The sequence below is a fragment of the Pristis pectinata genome, chromosome 5 (assembly GCF_009764475.1).
Source record: "Pristis pectinata isolate sPriPec2 chromosome 5, sPriPec2.1.pri, whole genome shotgun sequence".
In the NCBI taxonomy this organism is placed as follows: Eukaryota; Metazoa; Chordata; class Chondrichthyes; order Rhinopristiformes; family Pristidae; genus Pristis; species Pristis pectinata.
Genome location: NC_067409.1, coordinates 13670070 through 13690374, shown reverse-complemented (window position 1 = coordinate 13690374; position 20305 = coordinate 13670070).

Genomic DNA, 20305 nt, shown 5'->3' with positions numbered 1-20305 from the left:
ACAAACTGCCAGATTGTTAATAAAAACCCATCTGATTCATCAGGGACCTTCAGTGGAGGAAATCTGCCATCCTTACCTGGTCTGGCCGAGGTGCAATTTCAGCCCCACCAATGTGGTTGACACTTCAATGGAACTGCCTAACCAGACAGTACCACCTTCTCAATGATGATCAGGGGTATTAATAAATGGTAGCTCTTCTAGCTATGTGAAGATCCCCGCAGAAGCAAAAGAAAAATCAGTATTTTGATGTTAAACTTATTCACAGTCAGTTGTGGTGTAATCATGGTGATTGCGGGCAGTCTTGCTGTGGTTACCATCACAAATTTCAGATCACTGAAATCAAAATTAGAATGCAAATAATAGAAGGTGCCCACCTTAAGTGTTCTAAGCAAGAGACTTCACACCTTAGATAAGCTTTAAAACTGGTCATTAAGTCGCACAGTACAGAAACAGGCCCTTTGGCCCAACTGGCCCATGCCGACCAAGATGCTTACCTAAGCTAGTCCCATTTGCCCACCTTTGGCCCATATCCCTCTATCACCTTTTCTATCCATGTGTCTTTTCAGAGTTGTTATTGTACCTGCCTCATCCACTTCTGGTTCCATATACACACCTCCCTCTGCGTGAAGAAGTTGCCCCTCAAGTTCCTATTAAATCTTTCCCCTCTCATCTTAAACCTATGTCTTCTAATTCTTGATTCTCAAGCCCTGGGAAAAAGGTTGAGTGCATTCACCCTATCTATGCCCTCATGATTTTATACACCTCAAAAGATCACCTCTCAGTCTCCTATGCTCCAAGACATTAAACTTGGGTGAGTTTCACATAACAGATATGAAAAGAAAGAAGTGTGCACCAACTGCATTACCATCTACCGATAATTTGTATCACATCAAGACAAAGTCACTGTCAGGCCAGGTCAATTCCAGTTGTTTCCTGTTACTGCAATGAAAAATCACCTGAATTAGTGCAACTTTCCAGTAAAAATAACACAGATTGCTCACAAAACTAATGAAACCATTTTGCTTGTTACAATCCATCATTAAACAATAGACCTCTACTTGATGGTAATGTAATAAACAAACAGGAGTACGTTACTCAGGCCCTCAAGTATCTTCTGCTATTTAGTATGATCACAGGTGATTTTCCTCCCATTTACCCACGTACATCCCATACCAATTTATATCTTTACTGAACAATAATCCATCAATCTTACTGATAAACACTCTGACTCAACTTTGGAAGCACAGCCTTCTGAGAACATGGTTCCAATTTTCATTATCCATTATGTGAGAAAATGACTTTCTGATTTCATTCTGAAGTACCCTGACTCCAATTTTTAGATCATTCCTTTTTCCGGATTCCGCCAACAAAGTGAATAATTTTTCTGTATCTATCGGATCACATCTTTCATTATTTTAAGTACCTGGATTAGATCAGTTTCCTAAGCTCAATGAAAATCAAAGCAAAATAATACGGCCCATCTTTATTATTTAACCTTGTGTGCCAATCTGGGAAATCTTCACTTTGCTCCCTTTAAAGTCAATATATTATTACTGAAGCTTTATGACCAAAACTGACCAAGGATTTGTGCAAATAAAGTGTCACTTCCTCACTTTTTGTATTACAACTGTGTAGACTGACACTCCATTTCCTTTCAGATTAATGGTTGGATCTTTGTACAGACTTTTACTGTTCTGTGCACACAGGCATCTAAACCTTTATACTCCACCAAAGATCATCATCTCCCTCTGTTAGGAAAATGTTTTATTTTCTGTCTCTTCAGTCTAAAGCAGGTAACCTTGCAGTACTTCACATTTGGTTCTACATATTACAGTTTTCCTCCCTGTGTTTATCTTCCTTTGTAACTTCCTTATTTACACAATTCTGCCTCCTTGGTTTCACCTGGAAATGTTGATACGCAATATACTTGCTGCTATTTATATATTTTATGATGAAAGGCTGAGGCCTCTATGCAATCCTTGGAGAACACTACATATTATACCTCACAAATGAAAGAATATTATCCCCACTTGCTGTCTCTTGTCCCATTCTCTGTCTCCAACAATTACACTCCAACTCATGAAACCAAATAAACTCAAGTTCCAGCTTTTCCATCTTCGATAAGAAGTTACCGTGCACAACCTTATCAATTACATCTGGAAGACATGCCAATGCTCTTTTTTCTGTGGGATATCCTCAAAAGACCTATCAGATTAGTCTGCCATGACCTACATCTTGATCCCCTGTGATGGGCCTAGGCAACCAAGTGTTCAATCTATCTGATGATAGATTCTGGTAATCTAGTGCAGGAACAGGCCCTTCGGCCCATGATGTCTGTGCCGAACATGATGCCAAATTAAACTAAACCTCTTCTGTCTGCACGTGATCCATATCCCTACATGGTCATGTGTTGACCTAAAAGCCTCTTAAATGCCTCTATCACAGCTGCTTCCACCACTACCCTGGTTGCCCGATCCAGGCACCTCGCACTCTCTGCGTAAAAAAAAACTTGCTCCTCACACCTCCTATAAATTTTCCCCCCCTCACCTTAAATGCATGTAATTTGTAATTGGTTTATTACTGTCACGTGTACCGAGGGGCATTGAAAAACTTTGTTTTGCATGTCATCCATACAGATCATTTCACCACATCAGTACATCAAGGTATTACAAGGGAAAAGCAATAACAGAATGCAGATTAAAGTGTTACAGATACAGACAAAGTGCAGTGCAAGCAAACAATAAGCTGCAAGGCCATGACGAGGTTAATTTTGAGGTCAAGAGTCCATCAATACAGTCCTCTGCTATTTGACATTTCTACCTTGGGAAAACGAGCTAGGAGACATTGGAAAATTAGGACAATTTTCTCATTCTTTCAATATTCTCAGGTGGAAAATAACAGATGTTGCAGCATAATTTTTTTATGTCCCATGATTTTCACATTGCTTTTTGCTTATATATTAAATTCACCAAGTTGTTCCTCTTAATTTATTTTTATGTTCCCTTGTGCTGCCTTTATTTTATCCTCTTCCTTAGATTACTAATTTAAGAAGTCTGCCATTTTCTTATTGTCCATTATAGAGTCACCTGCAACTGTCTCAACAAAACCACATTCCCCTTTTACAATCCTAATATGCAGTTAGCTTTGATGTGCCTTAAAAGTTTTTTTTAATATAATCCATTATTGGGATAAAACAGATTGTTAAAACAGAACCCATTACATGCATTAGAAGCAGAAAATAATGGAAATACTCAGAAGGTCAGGCAGTGACAGAAGGAAACAGTTGACGACTGTGCATGGCTTTGGTGGTGATGAATCATATTTATTTGCCATTTTCAAACAGCACAGCATTAATTTAGTAATAGGTAAACAGCTGATGACTATGTCAAAAGGTATCAAGTCAAATACTATCAAGCAGATTTACTCGAGTGATTCCCAAGATGAGGAAGTTGACATATGAAGAAATATCAAGATCGTTCTCTGCTTACTGGAGTTCAGGAGAATCTTATCTCATTGAGGTATACAAGATTTGGAGAGGCATTGACAGGGTGAAGGACATTTCCTCAGGCTGGAGAATGTAGAAGCAAGAGCTACAGAGACACAGGAGACTATAGATGCTGGGATCTGGAGTGAAAAACAAGCTGCTGGAGGGACTCAGCGGATCAAGCAGCATCAGGGGAGGCAAAGGGATGGTCAAAGTTTCAGGTCGAAACATCAGGATTTGAGCAACAGAGTGACAGACTCAAGAATAAGGCTTGTTGGGACCCAGATAAGGAGAATTTCATTGCTCAGCAGACGGTAAATCTTTGGAATTTTCTAAAACAGAGAGCTGTGGAATATACTTGAGACCAAAATTATTAGATGGTTGAACACTAAGGGAATCGAACAACATAAGGATCAGAAAGGAAAACACATGAGGCACAGAATGAACCATGATGGTGGAGAAGGCCCAAGGGGACATATAGCCCATTCCTGATAATGCTCTCATTTAGATGACCACCTGGTTAAAAGTTCGAAAGCAATAGATCTAGTTATTTCTGTTAAATAAACAGGCACCTCTTCCACTGAATCACAGGCTGTTTTTTTTTAAATTTGTTTATATCAAGTCATGCAGTCAGGTGAGGAGTCTCAGCTAACATACTTCTTGTGAGAGATGCCTGATTTTCTATTTGCATTCCACATAATTTCAGTAGCACATCTCATTCATCTCTCAGCAGTGTGCATATCAACATCGAGGATGCTGGCTTGCAATGCATTTTCTCAAGTGTTCAATGGTAGAGCAAGTAGAAGGACATGTAGGTCAAATTGCTTTTGACATATTTGTTATTTCTACTTAAAGAGATCTATTCCATTTGTGATTTAGGATATTTTACATCATTAAAAGTGCAGAACAAAATGTTGTTGCTAAAAGAAATGGAGGACAATTGCAGGATGCATGCAAACTTCAACGTTAGCTGCGATAAATATCACTAAACCCAATAAATCCTACTAAAATAACTGATTGTGTTGATATACAAAAATAAAAGCAAGTGTGATACCCTCATTCAGGAGGGGATTATTACAGGGTTGATTGTTTTACTGAATGTAGGCATGATGCCTGAGTACCATTGGCTGGGAGCTTGATGAAAATAGTCCCTGCAGTACAATGTCTGCAACACCCTTTGGGTTGTGTAAGCAACAAATGACCCGCTGGAGGACCTCAGCGGGTCATGCAGCATCTTAGGGAAGGGAAAGGAATTGTCGACGCTTTGGGTTGAAACCCTGCATCGGGACTGAGTGTGGAGAGGGGAGGTTGCCAGTATAACGAGGAGAGGGGGAACTGGTGAAACAGGTGCCAGAGGTGATTGGTGGACCAAGGGGGTGGGAGGAGGATGACGGGCAGCTGGAACCAGGTAAGGGAGGAGAAAGGTTGGAATAGGGACACAGAGGCAGGTGGATGATAGATGGAGGCAGACAAAATAAAAAGAGGCAGATGGAGCCAGGTGGGGGGGGGGGGAAGAGAAGGGTGAAGGTAGAGGCAGCTACTGGAGGGTGACAAGCAGGAACATAAAAGGCTACCAGTGCTGGAATCTGATGTACGGGAGGTAATAATAGAAATCATTAAGAGAGAGCTGAAAGGCAAACAGATGTGGGAGGGGTGGGGAGAGCCGGTGACTGAAATGTGTGGGTGGCAAGTTGATGGAACCAGAAGGGGCAGGGGGAGGGGGTAGGAGGATCATATCAGGCTAATCTTTGCTGTCCTGTCTGACAAGCCTTTAGAAGTGTCGGATCCGGTGATTTTCGAATCCGCAGGTTCTTTCAGGAGTCCAGGAATGAGTTGAAAACAACTTGGTGCTTCACAAAGTTTTATTGGAAAAGTTTAAAACAAAGAAACAGTCACAGAGCACATGGCACCAGCTTTACTACTGGAATATGAATCAAGACAAAAGGAACTAAAGATGAACTAGGGCTGGGGGGGGGGTGGTGGTGGGGGGGAGGGTTGGGGGGCGGTTGGGGGAAGAGAGCAAGAGAGTGATTTACAAAACACGACACCTTTCATACCTGAGATAAGAGGTACTCCTTAGCCAATGATAGTCCAATCAGGAAACCTATTAGATACCTGTGGCAAAACCAACCAATGAGAAAACACGTATTCACCTGATGGACAAACCAATAAGCTGGGAAACGGCCATCCTTTGTGCAGCCACTTGAGGTGTATTAAACACTATACATGTTAAAAAACTGCTGAAAACAGTCGAATCCAATAGAAGTAAGCGATGACATTCTGAGAATTATGGCCAACCAGGGAGAAAATGATGCATGCATCTCTTTGCACTTGCACGGACTACAACAAAAATGCCCACTCACCCATGGATAAATGTAAATGTCATAATGAACATTTGTTATAATGCACTAAATGTTACCGTACCCTTATAAGATCACTGTCACCTTCAATAACGAAGTCAAATAGTATTTCAAAGGTTCACAGTCCTTTATGATTCCTTACCGATTTTTTCAGTCCTTTAATTATTCAGGGGTCATGGGCTTTATTTGCTATTAGACATGATTGCCCACGTCTAATAAACTTCAAGGATGCTTACTAGAAATACAGAGCCAAAGTCAAAGTCGAGTTTATTGTCAGATGCACAAGTACATGCATACACAGGTGCAATGAAAAACTTACTTGTAGCAGCATCACAGGCATTGTATTGTAACGGCTAGCAATTTCAAATGGAATCATCAGTACCTTTCAAACCAAGCGACTTGTTGCATGGTTTATCGGTAACTATTTTGATATTTAATGATTTGAGTTCTGTGGGCGTGAGAGAAATTTTATACGACAAAATTTAATTGGATGCACATAGGCCTTTCTCAATATCAGCTGCTTATCAAATTCTACTGAGTTACAGCTGGACAACCAGGCAAGCTTTGCAAAACATCCAAACACCTACGATTGACAATTTATGATATTTCACATATCACGAGCCATACATTCACCAAGCTACAACCTGAATCTTTTCGGAGCCAACACTCATTGCTGAAACTCAGTCTTATGACATGATTGTTCATAATCACACTGGATCTGATAATCGTGCTGAATGCATGTCATGACAGGCAGATCAGAAAATTGCCATGTCATTATCTACAATGAGCTCCAAAAAAATCATTTATTTTACAGCTCAGAATTCTGCACCCTGAGTAGCTGATATCAAACAAAAAGAATCTTGCTCTGCAAGCAACTGGATGGAATCAATGCTTAAACCAACGAGATGCGAATCAATACTCTGCAACCAACTGAAACATTCCAGCTGCAGCAACGTCCAAGGAGCTCAGCCTCCAATCTGGAGAGAGTAGCTTGGTCGATCAGTGCTGCTGCCATTGATTCAATGGCCCTTCCTCCACCACTAACACACAGTGGTTGCTGTGCAATTTGCTTGCAGCATGCACCAGTCCAATTACACTGGCAGAATCCATCAGCTGTGGAACTGATGCCACCAAAAGGGAAAAGGAAGAGGTGAACTCTTAAACTCCCAATTTACCCCATCGTGGCCCTTGCACCTTATTGTCTCCTTGCACTGCACTTTCTCTGTAACTGCAACACTATATTCTGCATTCTGTTTTCTTTTTACTACCTCGATGTACTTATGTCTGGCATGGTCTGTATGGGTGGCACTCAAGACAAAAGTTTTTCACTGTATCTCGGTACATAAACCAATACCAAACTCCCCTGAAGGTCACATACCATACTGATGTGGGTGGGTATTAACCTTCCTTCAGCCTTGTTGGTTCAATATTCATGAATTCCTCACCTGATGCCATTATGTGGGCATTCCTTTCAACAATTCAAGGAGATGCCTTGCCATCGCCTCCTCAAGATAACTGATGAATTTATGTTGGCCAGTACCACTCGTATCCAAAAATATAAATACAAAAATGTTGGCAATGAAGCATACTTTGGCACAGCCTAGTTGTAAACAGAAATTTTTTCTATAATTTATCATTATCCTAACAGAGCCAAGCACAAGGTAAACTCCAGCCCACATTGATTATCAGTCTCAAGTCAAATAACAATCCCTCCCTAGAATTCAGCTGTAGATTCCAACACAGGTCTTATTAAAAATTGTTTCCTCTTTCGGGTGACAATGGCTGTGTATGAACGATACCATTTCCATATTGTACTTACCTGATTGACAATGACAGAGAGGTTTACTGTTGAATTATTCTGCGGGACTCTGAGTAATTGAAATAACCCAATCTTTAATGGATAGAGCTGGAATTCCACATCAAGGCTGAATCTATAATAGCACAGAGTTCCAGGAATGCAGACAGAGTGGCTAGCCTTAAGCCAATTCCATACACTTCAGGTGACATCAAGAAATGACATGTCATTCCAGCTGATGCGCTGATGATTTGTGACCCAAACCTTTCTACAATACCAGCCAAGATGGTTCAGTGTGGCTCTAAAGGTGGCATCGACCCAACAGAGTGGGAAATTATCCATCACATCTGGAAAAATCAGGAGAGATCCAGCCAGAAAGTTGCTGGCACACCAGTCGAGTCCTATTCATTAGCAAGGTCATAAGAAGTGCCATTGAACAGTGCTGTCAACTGCCACTCATCCACCAATAACCACCTGATTGATGCTCAGTTTGGGATCGATCACTATTTCTTTGCTGTCAATGTCTCACAGTCATGGTGCAACTACAGACAACATTGCTGAATACTAGAGATGAGCAGAAAGGCACTGCCCCAACACCAAGGTGCCATTTGACCAAGTGGGGCATTAAAGTGCCCGAGTAAAAGGGTTTAATGGAAATCAGGAGGGTTGTAGGTGGGGGGAGGGAAGTTGCAAGCAGAAAGCAGGGGCAAGAGGTAACATTTACTGTTGGCTGTAATCACAAAGAAAGATGGTTGGTATAAATGGAGGACAATCACCTCAGTCCCAGGACAACACTTTAGGAGTTCCTCAGGACATTGAACACTGGAATATTTCAGTTGCTTTAACCATGGCCTTCTCTCCATCGCAATTTCATAACTAGGGATTGCTACTGATGGCACAGAGTACCACTGCAACTCCTGATGACACAGGGCATGACTGCATAAGGCAAGAACTGGACAACATTTTGGTTTGGACTGATCACTGCAGAGGAACATAAGACCATAAGAGATAGGAGCAGATTTAGGCCATTTGGCCCATCAGGTCTGCTCTGTCATTCAATCATGGCCGATTTTTTTTCAACCCCATTCTCCCACCTTCTCCCCGTAACCCTTAACCCCTTTACCAATCAAGAACCTATCGATCTCTGCCTTAAATACACCCAATGACTTGGCCTCCACAGCCCTCTGTTGCAATGAATTCCACAGATTCCCCACCCTCTGGCTGAAGAAATTCCTCCTCATTAAAGGGACGTCCCTTTATTCTGAGGCTGTGGCCTTGGATCCTAGACTCTCCTACTAATAACTAGGGAAAAAGTTGGGCCCGTGAGGGACAACATGGGCAATCCTGTGCATGGAGCCAGATTCAAGTGAGGTGAGGCATTTTGGGAGTATTGTTGAGGTGAGGACAGACAGCATGAATGGTAGGGTCTGAGGAAGTATCAAGGAACAGAGGGGCCTTGGGAGTACAAGTCCAGATGTTATTGAAGGTGGCAACATTGGTCAACAATGTGGTTAGGGAAGCATATGGGATACTGGCCTTCATGTGCTGGGGCATCGAACACAGAAGCAGGGAGGTTATGCTCCAATTTTATAAAACAGGCCATTTGGCCCAACTCATCCATGCTGACCAGCAGACATCCTTCTGTATTAAACCTGTCTCCCAGGGCTTGGTCCATAGCCTGCTATGCCTGAGCAATTCCAATGCCCATCTGGACACTTCTTAAATGCTGTCAGTAATGCAGCTTTCACCACTTTCTCCGGCAGTGCATTCCACTTTCCACTCTCAGGGTGAAAAAGGTCTCCTTCATATTACCTCTAAATCTCTTCCCCCATTTACCCTAAATCTGTGCCCCCTAGTTTTATCTACCTCTGATTTGGTGAAAAGTTTCTTGCAGTTTGCTCTATCCATGCCTCTCATAATTTTATATACCTCAATCATGAACCCTGTTACCTCCACCACTCCAGGGAGCACAACCATAGCTTCTCCAGTTTCTTCTCCATCCTAGGCAACATCCTCTGCACTATCTGCAGCCCTGTCACATCCTTCCTATAGTGTGGTGACCAGAACTGAACATAGTACTCCAACTGAGGTCTGAACAAGGTTTTATAAAGGTGGTGCATGATTTCCCTACTTCTCCATTCAGTGACCCGATTAATGAAGGCCAGTATCCCATATGATTTTCTAACCACATTGTCTACCTGTGTTGCCACCTTCAAGGATCAATGGACTTGTACTCCCTGATCCCTCTGTTCCTCAATACTCCCAAGATTCGACCATTCATGGTGCCTGCCCTACCCTCATTAGTTCTCCCAAAATGCATCACCCCACACATATCTGGATTAAACTCCAACTGCCATTTCTCAGCCCACTTCACCTACACATCGATATCTCTCTGCAGCCCAGAGTAGGTTCCACACTGTCAACAACTCTGCCAATCTTCATGTCATCAGCGAACTTATTGATCATACCTCCCACATCCAAGTCATTCTTGTTTATGACAAACATCTCGGCATGTATCTGCAGATTTCCTTTAAATACTGAGAACCAGTAAAATGCCCCTTATGACCAAATGCAGTTCCTGTGAATTTCTTGAATTTACCTTGTCCCATTCATTAATGGACCACACTTGGTCATGAGGCCAAGCATTTTACTGATTGTCAGGTTTCAAAGGAAATTTGATGCAGAATGTAAATTAAAATCATATTGTAATGTGCTATCAGGAGAGGTTGGACAAACTTGGGCTCTTTTCCCTGGAGCGGTGGAGGCTGAGGGGTGATCTGTTGGAAATGTATAAAATTATGAGGGGTATAGACAAGGTGGACAAGCAATATCTTTTTCCCATTACTGAGCAATCCAATACCAGAGGGCATGCATTTAAGGTGAGAGGGGGTAGGTTCAGAACAGACGTGAGGGGTACGTTTTTTACCGAGAGAGTGGTGGATGCCTGGAATGTGTTGCCTGATGGGTGGTGGAGGCAAATTCACTGGGGGCTTTTAAGAGGGGCTTGGATAGGCACATGAATGAGAGGAAATTAGAGGGATATGGGCATTCTGTAGGCAGGAGGGATTAGCTATGTCGGCACAACATTGTGGGCCGAAGGGCCTGTTCTGTGCTGTGCTGTTCTATGTTCTATATTTCTACTCACTGAGACACAAAGCATGTACTTTCTGTATCTTTTTGGCAACAGAATGATGTACAACGAGAAAAACTGGAAGAATTCTGTGATTGTGCTTTCATAACAGGCATTAGTGACAGCTTGATGGATTCAAACTTTATTATAACAAGAATGTACATAATTCCTCAAGCCCTTATTATGTACACTAATTGACACTTGTTTGAGCCATGTTCTGGCTAGGCTAATGGGATTGTCAGGAAATTTCGATTTAACCTGCTGATTGGAAAAATGGTGCAATTTTCCAGTGACGGATTTAGTCATAGACACATACAGCACAGAAAAGCACCATCTCCATGCCAACATTTTTGCCCATATACACATCCCATTTCCCCGCATTACGACCATATCCTTCTATGCCTTGCCTACTCAAGTGCATGTCTAAATGCTTCTTTAAAGCAGTGATTCTTTAAAGTATCTGATTCCACCACTGGCAGCACATTCCGGATATCAACCACTCTCGGGAAGGTAAATAAACCTTCCCCTTAGATCCCCTTTAAAACACCTTCCTCTCACCTTAAACCTATGTCCTCTTGTTTTTGATATCCTACCATGGGAAAATGATTTTGACTATCTATTCTATCTATGCCTCTATCAGGTCACCCCTCAGCCTCCTCCGCTCCAGGGAAAACAAGCCCAGCCTATCCAATCTCTCCCCATAACTAAACTCCTCCCATCCAAGCAATATCTTGGTGGACCTCCTCTGCACTCTCTCCAGCACAATCATATCCTTCCTACAGTGTGGCAACCAGAACTGCACACAATACTCCAAGTGCGGCCTAACCAGTGTTTTGTAAAGTGGCAACATAGTGCCCCAACCTTTATATTCTATGCCCTGAACTATGAAGGCAAGCATGCCATAGGTCTTCCTTATCAGGGAACTATGCACTTAAACCCCAAGGTTCCCTTGTTCATCAACATTCCTTAACTCCCTACCATTTACTGTATACGTCCAACCTCTATTTGACTTCCCAAAATGCTTCAACTTGCACTTGTTGGGATTAAACCCCACCGGCCAGTGCTCTGCCCAATTTTCCATCTGATCTATATCCTTCTGTAGCCTTAGACAACCTTCCTCACTATCCACAACACTACTTTTTGTGTCATCATCAGCAAACATACCAATCATACCTCCAACTTTCACATTCAAGTCATTAATATGTATCATATACAAGAGTCCCAGCACCAATCCCTGCAGTACACCACTGGTCATAGACTTCCAATCAGAAAGGCATCCTTCCATCACTACCCTCAGACTCTGATCACCAGGCCAATTTAGGACCTCGCACCAGCCTATCACTATCTCTTACCTGCATCTACCTGTCACCACCTTGTGCCCATCCCCCCTCCCCTCTTCTGTCCACCTATCACTGCTCTGCTTTTCCCTCCTATATGTTGAGCTTCCCCTTTTCCTATCTTTAGTCCTGAAACGAAATGTTGACCGCCTGCTTTTCTCCACGGATGCAGCCTGGCCTGCTGAGTTCCTCCAGCATCATAGTGCTTTACAGTTTAGGATCCAATTAGCCAACTTGCCTTGGATCCTATGTCCCTTAACCTTCTGATCCAGCCTACCATGTGGGACCTTGTCAAATGCCTTACTGAAGTCCAGATAGGCAGAGTCTACCATTCTGCTTTCATCAATCTCCTTTGATACCCCCTTAAATTTCAGTTAAAAAAACTCAGTGAGACTGGATTTCCCATGCACAAAACCATGCTGACTATCTCTATCAGCTCCAGCCTTTCCAAATATATATTAGTCCTATGCCTGAGAATGTTCTCCAACATTTTCCCAACCACTGATACAAGGCTCAACAATTTGGCTGAGCCATGCTGTCCTCTTTAAATAAAGGAACAACATAAGCAGTCGTCCAGTCTTCTGGTACCTCACATGTAGCTAACGAAGAAGCAAAAATTTCTGTCAGGGCCTCAACAATCTCCTTCTTGTAGCATCCTGGGGTAGACCTAATCTGGCAATGGACCAGTTGCTGGGAGATGGGATTAATATGGAAGGGTGGTAACTGTAGCAACATGTTTTTCTGCTGTAACTCTTGACTCTACATCCTTAGGCTGTGACCCTGGATCTGGATTTTCCCATCATTGTGAATATTGTTTCTATATCTAGTCTCTCCAGTCCCACAAGGACTTCACAAGTTAATGAGGTTCCCTCCTCTTCTAAACACTAGGGAACAAAAGCCCAATCATCCCAATCTCGCTTTCTATGGTCAGTCTTGCCATCCAGTGTGGTGAATCTTCATTGCATTCCTTCGATAGCAAGAATGTCCTTCCTCAGATAAGGAAACTAAAACTGCACAGAAGGTCTCACCAAGACCTTGTACAAGTACAGTAAGACATCCTTGTTCCTGTCCTTTTTACCTTTATCAACTGATCTTTAAGGACACCCAGTCTCTTTACATCTTGCCTTTTCTTAATCTTATCGCCTCTCAGTTAATAATCTGCCTTCCTGGTTTTGCCAACCAAAGAAAGTGGATAACCAGACATCTATCTACATTATACTGCACCTCCCATGTATTTACCCACAACCTCAACCTGTTCAGGTCACACTGGAGCCTCTTTGCATCCTCCTCACAGTTCACACTCACACCCAGCTTTGTATCATTTGCAAACTTGAAGATGTTGCACGTAATTCCCTCATACAGGAGCCTGAAAACCCACACTCAGTGATTCAGGAACAGCTTCTTCCCCTCTGCCATCAGATTTCTGAAAGGTCCATGAACACCACCTTGTTATTCCTTTTTTTTGCACTATTTATTTGGTATTGGTATTGGTTTATTATTGTCACGTACCGAGGTACAGTGAAAAATTTGTCTTGCATACCATTCGTACAGGTCAATTCGTTACACAGTGCAGTCACATTGAGTTAGTACAGAGTGCACTGAGGTAGTACAGGTGAAAACAATAACAGTAAAAAGAAGTGTCACAGCTACAGAGGAAGTGCAATGCAATAAGGTGCAAGGTCACAACAAGGTAGATTGTAAAGTCAGAGTCCATCTCATAAGGGAACCGTTCAATAGTCTTATCACAGTGGGATAGAAGCTGACTTTAAGCCTGGTGGTACGTGCCCTCAGGCTCCTGTATCTTCTACCCGATGGAAGAAGAGAGAAGAGAGAATGACCCAGGTCAAAGGATCATGCTGGCTGCTTCACCAAGGCAGCGAGAGGTAAAGACAAGAGTCCAAGGAGGGGTTTCCGTGATGCGCTGGGCTGTGTCCACAACTCTCTGCAGTTTCTTGCAGTCCTGGGCAGAGCAGCTGCCATACCAAGCCGTGATGCATCCAGATAGGATGCTTTCTCTGGTGCATCGATAAAAGTTGGTGAGCGTCAAAGGGGACATACCGAATTTCTTTAGCCTCCTGAGGAAGTAGAGGCGCTGGTGAGCTTTCTTGGCCATGGCATCCACATGACTTGACCAGGACAGGCTGTTGGTGATGTTCACTCCTGGGAACTTGAAGCTCTCAACCCTCTCGACCTCAGCACCATTGATGTAGACAGCTGCATGTACACCGCCCCCTTTCCTGAAGTCAATGACCAGCACTTTTTTGTAATTTATAGAAATATTATGTCTTTGCACTGTACAGCTGCCCCAAAACAACACATTTCATGTCATTTGTCAATATAAATCTGATTCTGATTCTAGTATTTATTATGAACAGCTGGGGTCCAAGCACTTAACCTTGTTGTTCCCCACCAGTTCTGACTACCACTCAGAAAAAGTCATATTTATTCCTATTATAGAGTCATGGAGCTGTGCAGTATGGAAACAGGCCCTTCCTTCAGCCCGACTCATCCATGCCGACCATGGTGCCATCTAAACTCGTCCCATTTGCCCGTGTTTGCCCCATATCCCTCTGAACCCCTCCTATCCACGTACTTATCCAAATGTCTTTTAAATGTTGTTGTTGTACCGACCTCAAACACTTCCTCTGGCAGCTCGTTCCATATACTCACCACCCTCTGGGTGAAGAAGTTGCCCCTCGGGTCCTTTGTAAATCTTTCACCTCTCATCTTAAATCTATGCCCTCCAGTTTTTAGCTTCCCTTTCCTGGGAAAAAGACAGTGTGCATTCACCCGATCTATACCCCTCATAATTTTATAAACCTCCAATAGGTCACCCCTCAATCTCCTACATTGCAAGGAATCAAGTCCTAGGCTGCCCAACCTCTCCCTCTAACTCAGGCCCTTGAGTCCTGGTAGCATTCTTTGTTTCCTGTCTGCCAACCAGTTCTCTGTTCAGGTTGGTACATTACCCCCAACCCCACATGCTTTAATTTTGTATGCTAACATCTTAAGCCTTCCATAAGTTCAAATACACCATCTCCACCAATATCCTGAAAAAAACCCAACAGATTTGTCAAGCACGATTCCCCTTTTCATAACTCCATGCTGGCTCTGACTGAACTTGATATTGTTTTCCTAATGCTCTGCTGTTGCATCATTAAAAATGGACTCCAGTATTATTCCCGCTACCCGTGTCAGGTTAACAGGCTTATCAAAGGAGATGTGCCGGGCAAGTTTTTTTTTATGCAGAGACTGGTGGGTGCCTGGAATGTGCTGCCAGGGGTGGTAGTGGAGGCAGATACGATAGAGGCGTTTAAGAGGCTCTTAGATGAATGTGCAGAGAATGGAGGGATATGGACCTTGTGTAGACCGAAAGGATTCATTTAGTTCGGTGTTTAACTACTAGATGAATTAGTTCAGCACAACATCATGGGCCGAAGGGTCTGTTCCTGTGTGGTACTGTTCTATGGCCTATAGAACGTAAAACATAGAACACTACAGCATAGTACAGGCCCTTCAGCCCACAATGTTGTGCCGACATCTTATCCTGCTCTAAGATCTATCTAACCTTTCCCTCCCACATAGCCGCCTAATTTTCTATCATTCATGTGTCTACCTAAGAGTCTCTTAAATGTCCCTAATGTATCTGCCCCCACAACCTCTGCCGGCAGTGCGTTCCACGCACCCACCACTCTCTATGTAAAAAAACTTACTCCTGACATCCCCTTATACCTTCCTCCAAATTACATCCCCTTGTGTAGGCCATTGTCGCACTGAGAAAAAGTCTCTGACTGTCCACTCGATCTATGCCTCTTATCATCTTGTACACCTCTATCAAGTCACCTCTCATCGTCCTTCACTCAAAAGAGAAAAGGCCTAGCTCACTCAACCTATCCTCATTATGTATCATTTCGTGTTTTATCCTTCTTGCCTTCTTTAATTATGGGCTTACATTAGTGACCCTCCAATCCATAGGAACTGATCCAGATTCTAAAGAATGTTGAAAAACGATCAGCAATTCCTCTCCTATTTCCTGTGCCACTTCCTTAAGTACACTGCAATGCAGACTATTGGGTCCTGGGGATTTATTAGCCTTCAATCCCGTTATGTTCCCCAACATAATTTCCCTACTAATATTGATTTCCTTCAGTTCTTCTCTTTCACTCAACCCCAACATTTCTATGGGGTTATGTCCTGTTTCGTGAAGACAGAACCAAAGTATCTGTTCAATTCTTCTGTCATTGGGCTGGGCTCGCTCTCTTCCATCTTTGGATGTTTTTGTTATCTACAAGGGCCATGAGAAAAGTAGGCTTTGTAAGGCTTTACTCAACCAGCTTGCTTACCAGACATTTCTTTATATTATCAGTTTGCCATCCAACAAGTTTTATGTAACATTACACTCAAGCAGTAAGGTCCATAATGTACTTTGGACGGGGAATTTCAATGTCCATCACCAAGAGAGTATTGCTGACACCAAGTACTGATTGTCCCTGGGAGCACAGCTTCTTAATAACATGTCATGAGCAAACTAACACAGGAGATAAACATACTCAGTCTTGCCCTCACCAATCTACCTGTGGTAATTGCATCAGCTTATGCCAGTAATTAGTAGAAGTAATCACTGCACACCCCTGTGGAGACAGTCTTCCCTTCACACCAAGGACACCCTGCATCATGTGTTGTTCAAAAAAACTGGTTGCATCATGGTCTGGTACGGCAATTCAAATGTGCAGGAACATAAGAAGCTACAGAGAGTAGTGGACTCTGCCCAATTCACCATGGGCACATCCCTTCCCACCATCAGTAGTATCTACAGGAGGCACTGCCTCAAGAAGGCAACCTCCCTCATCAAAGATCCCCACCATCCAGGCCATTCCATCTTCTTGCAGCTACCACTGGGCAGGAGGTAGAGAAGCCTGAAGTCCCACACCACCAGGTTCAAGAACAGCTACTTCCCTTCAACCATTCACTTCTTTAACCAACTGGCATGACTCTAATCACTAGCTCAGCAACACTATGACCACTTTGCACTAAAATTGACTTTTTTTTTGTTCTAATTCTGTTCTTTCTTGTAAAAATTGTGTAAAATTTATGTGTAATTTATGTTTTTCTTGTGAATACTGCTTATCTGATGCTGTGTGCCTGTGATGCTGCTGCAAGTAAGTTTTTCATTGCACCTGTGCATACACGTACGTGTGCATGTGGCAATAGACTTGACTTAGACTAAAAATGTGCTAAATGGGATGCACTCAGAATCGATCCTACAGCTCAGAACTGGGTTGCTGTGGACCGTTAGCAGCAGCAAAGATGTACACCACCACAAACAGTAACCTTGTGATCAAACCTTTCCATCACTCTACCAATCCTGGTTCAACGTCCAATACAAAAGGGCATGTCAGGGGTAGCAATTAAAACAATGAGGTGCCAGCTTTATGGAGTTGCATAACAGGGTTCTTTGTATGCTAAACAGTGAAAACAGTATGAAACAGAGAGAGTTAAGTGTTCTCACAACCAGCAGATCAGATTGAAGATCTGCAGTCCTAACACATTTAATCTAACGGAATTAACTCAGATGGACATCTTGATTGACTGAAGGACCTGCTTCAGTGCAATATAACCCTATGACTCTGAATGGTGGTGGACAGTTTAACAGGTGTAGAAGGCTCCAAGGACCTTGGCCATGTTGGGGTCCCAGCACAAGAGGGCTAAAGGCAAGTCTGAAGCAATCATAACCATGTTTAACTAGGATTGCCAGGAAGATCCATCCTGGCTTCCTCCTGAGGTTCCCACCATCAAGGAAGACAGTATCCAGATAACTCAATTCATTCCATGTGATATTAAGGTGGCTGAGAATCCCAGATAGAGCAAGGACGATGGGGCCAGACGATATCTTCACTTAACACTGAAGATGTTCTCTACAGAACTAGCTGTGCCTCTGGCCAAACTCTACAAGTACAGTTACAATGCTGGTATTTACTGACAGGGCAAATCCAATCCAGTTAATTACCAGCCAAGTCTTTTCTCAATCATCAGTGAAGTGTTGGAAGATGCCATCGACAGTGCTACAGAGCTACACTTATTCACCAATAATCTTCTCACTGATGTCTAGTGTGGATTTTGTCAGGTGCAATAAGAGTGACTGCCCTTGATATCAAAGCAGCATTTGACCAAGTGTGAGACCTGGTCAATAGGCATCAAGGGAAAACACTCCAATAGTGGGGTTATACCTTGCACAGAAAACGGTGCTTGTGATTGTTGGAAATTCATCAGCGCAGCCCCAGGACATCAATGACAATGAGGAATAGACCTTTTTGGTGTATCCAATATCTTCCATTCAATTGTATGGAGAGAGAAGCAGAGTTAATGTTTGACATCACTCCACAGATGCTGCTCCACTGAGCCCTGTCCTGGGCTCCAACCACCTTCAGCTGCTTCATCAGTAACCTTCCTTCCATTTGGAAGTGCAAAGGGACTTGGGGGTACTCATGCAGGATACCCTAAAGGTTAACCACCAGATTGGAAGGGCAGTAAGGAAAACGAATGCTATGTTGGCATTCATTTCGAGAGGAATAACGTATAAAAGTAAGAATGTGTTGATGAGGCTCTATGGGATACTAGTGAGACCTCATTTGGAATACTGTGTGCAGTTTTAGGCCGCTTATCTTAGGAAGGATTTACTGATGTTGGGGAGGGTTCAGAGAAGATTTACGAGGATGATTCCTGGAATGAAAGGACTTACATACGAGGAGCATTTGTCGGCTCTTGGACTGTATTCACTGGAGTACCAAAGAATGAGAAGGGACCTCATAGAAACATTTCGAATGTTGAAGGGACTGGACAGAGTAGATGTGCCTAGGTTGGTTCCCTTGGTGGGTGAGTCCAGGACAAGAGGGAACAGTCTTAGAATTAGAGGGTACCCTTTAGAACAGGAATGAGGAGAAATTTCTTTAGCCAGAGGGTGGTGGATTTATGGAATTCGTTGCCACATACGGCTGTGGAGGCCTGATCATTGGGGGTGTTTAAGGAGGAGATAGATAGGTATCTAATTAGTCAGGGTATCAAGGGATATGGGGAAAAGGCCGGGAATTGGGGTTGGATGGGAGAATAGTTCAGCTCATGGTGAAGTGGTGGAGCAGACTCGATGGGCCAAATGGCCTATTTCTGCTCCTTTGTCTTATCATCTTGTGTGAAAACATCAGAAGTGGAATGACCCTGGTTGTTGCACAATTGTCAATTCCGTTGGCAATTCTTTAGCAAATGAGGCAGTTCATACTTGCAGAGAGCAAGATCTGGACAACATTCAGGCATGAGTTGGAAATGGCAAGTAACATTCACACTACAAAAGTGCCAAGCAATGGCAATCTCCAACAAGAGAGAGTCTAATCCCCTGAACTTAATATTCAATGGTATTACCACTGCTGACTTCATCTCCATCAACATCCTGGGGCTCACCATTGACCTGAAACTCAACTGACCAGCCGCATAAGAACCGTAATTTACGAAAGCAAGTTAGAGGCTGAGTATCTTGTTGCCAGTGACTGGACTTCCCAAAGCCTTTCCACCGTCTACAAGTCACGAGTCAGAAGTATGATATAATACTCTCCACTTGCCTGAACGAGTGCAGGTCGAACAACTCCCATGAAACTCGACAGATTTAAGGACAAAGAAGCCTGCTTGATTGGCACCCCATCATTCACCTTAAGCAAACATTCCTCCACCATCAGCACACAGTGGCTGCAGTACATACCATCCACAAAATGCACTACAGCTACATGCCTAGACTGTTCCAACAGCATCTCCAAAAACTGTGACCCCCACCAAAGTGACAAGGATGATGTCCTTGTGGCAATGGCAATGTGGAAGTATCATCACCTGAAGCACATCAGAGGTTCGAGGGGGTGATTCACCATCTCCTTCTTAAGGCAATTATGGATGGGCAGCAGATGCTGGTCTTGCTACCAAAGCGCATTTCTCAAAAAATGAATATAGAAAAAACACAGTACATAGATTGGTTATGTCTTTTGCCTCTGTTTCATTTACAAAATTTGCATAGGGAATTAAATTTCTTGGTTAAAAAACTCTTCTCTGATTATAAACAAGACAGTAGGAGGTTAAGTACAAAGCAAATGACAGTAATAATTGTGGAAGAACTGATATCATATGTTTGTTGTACCAGCCTCATAAGAAAGATTACCAGCT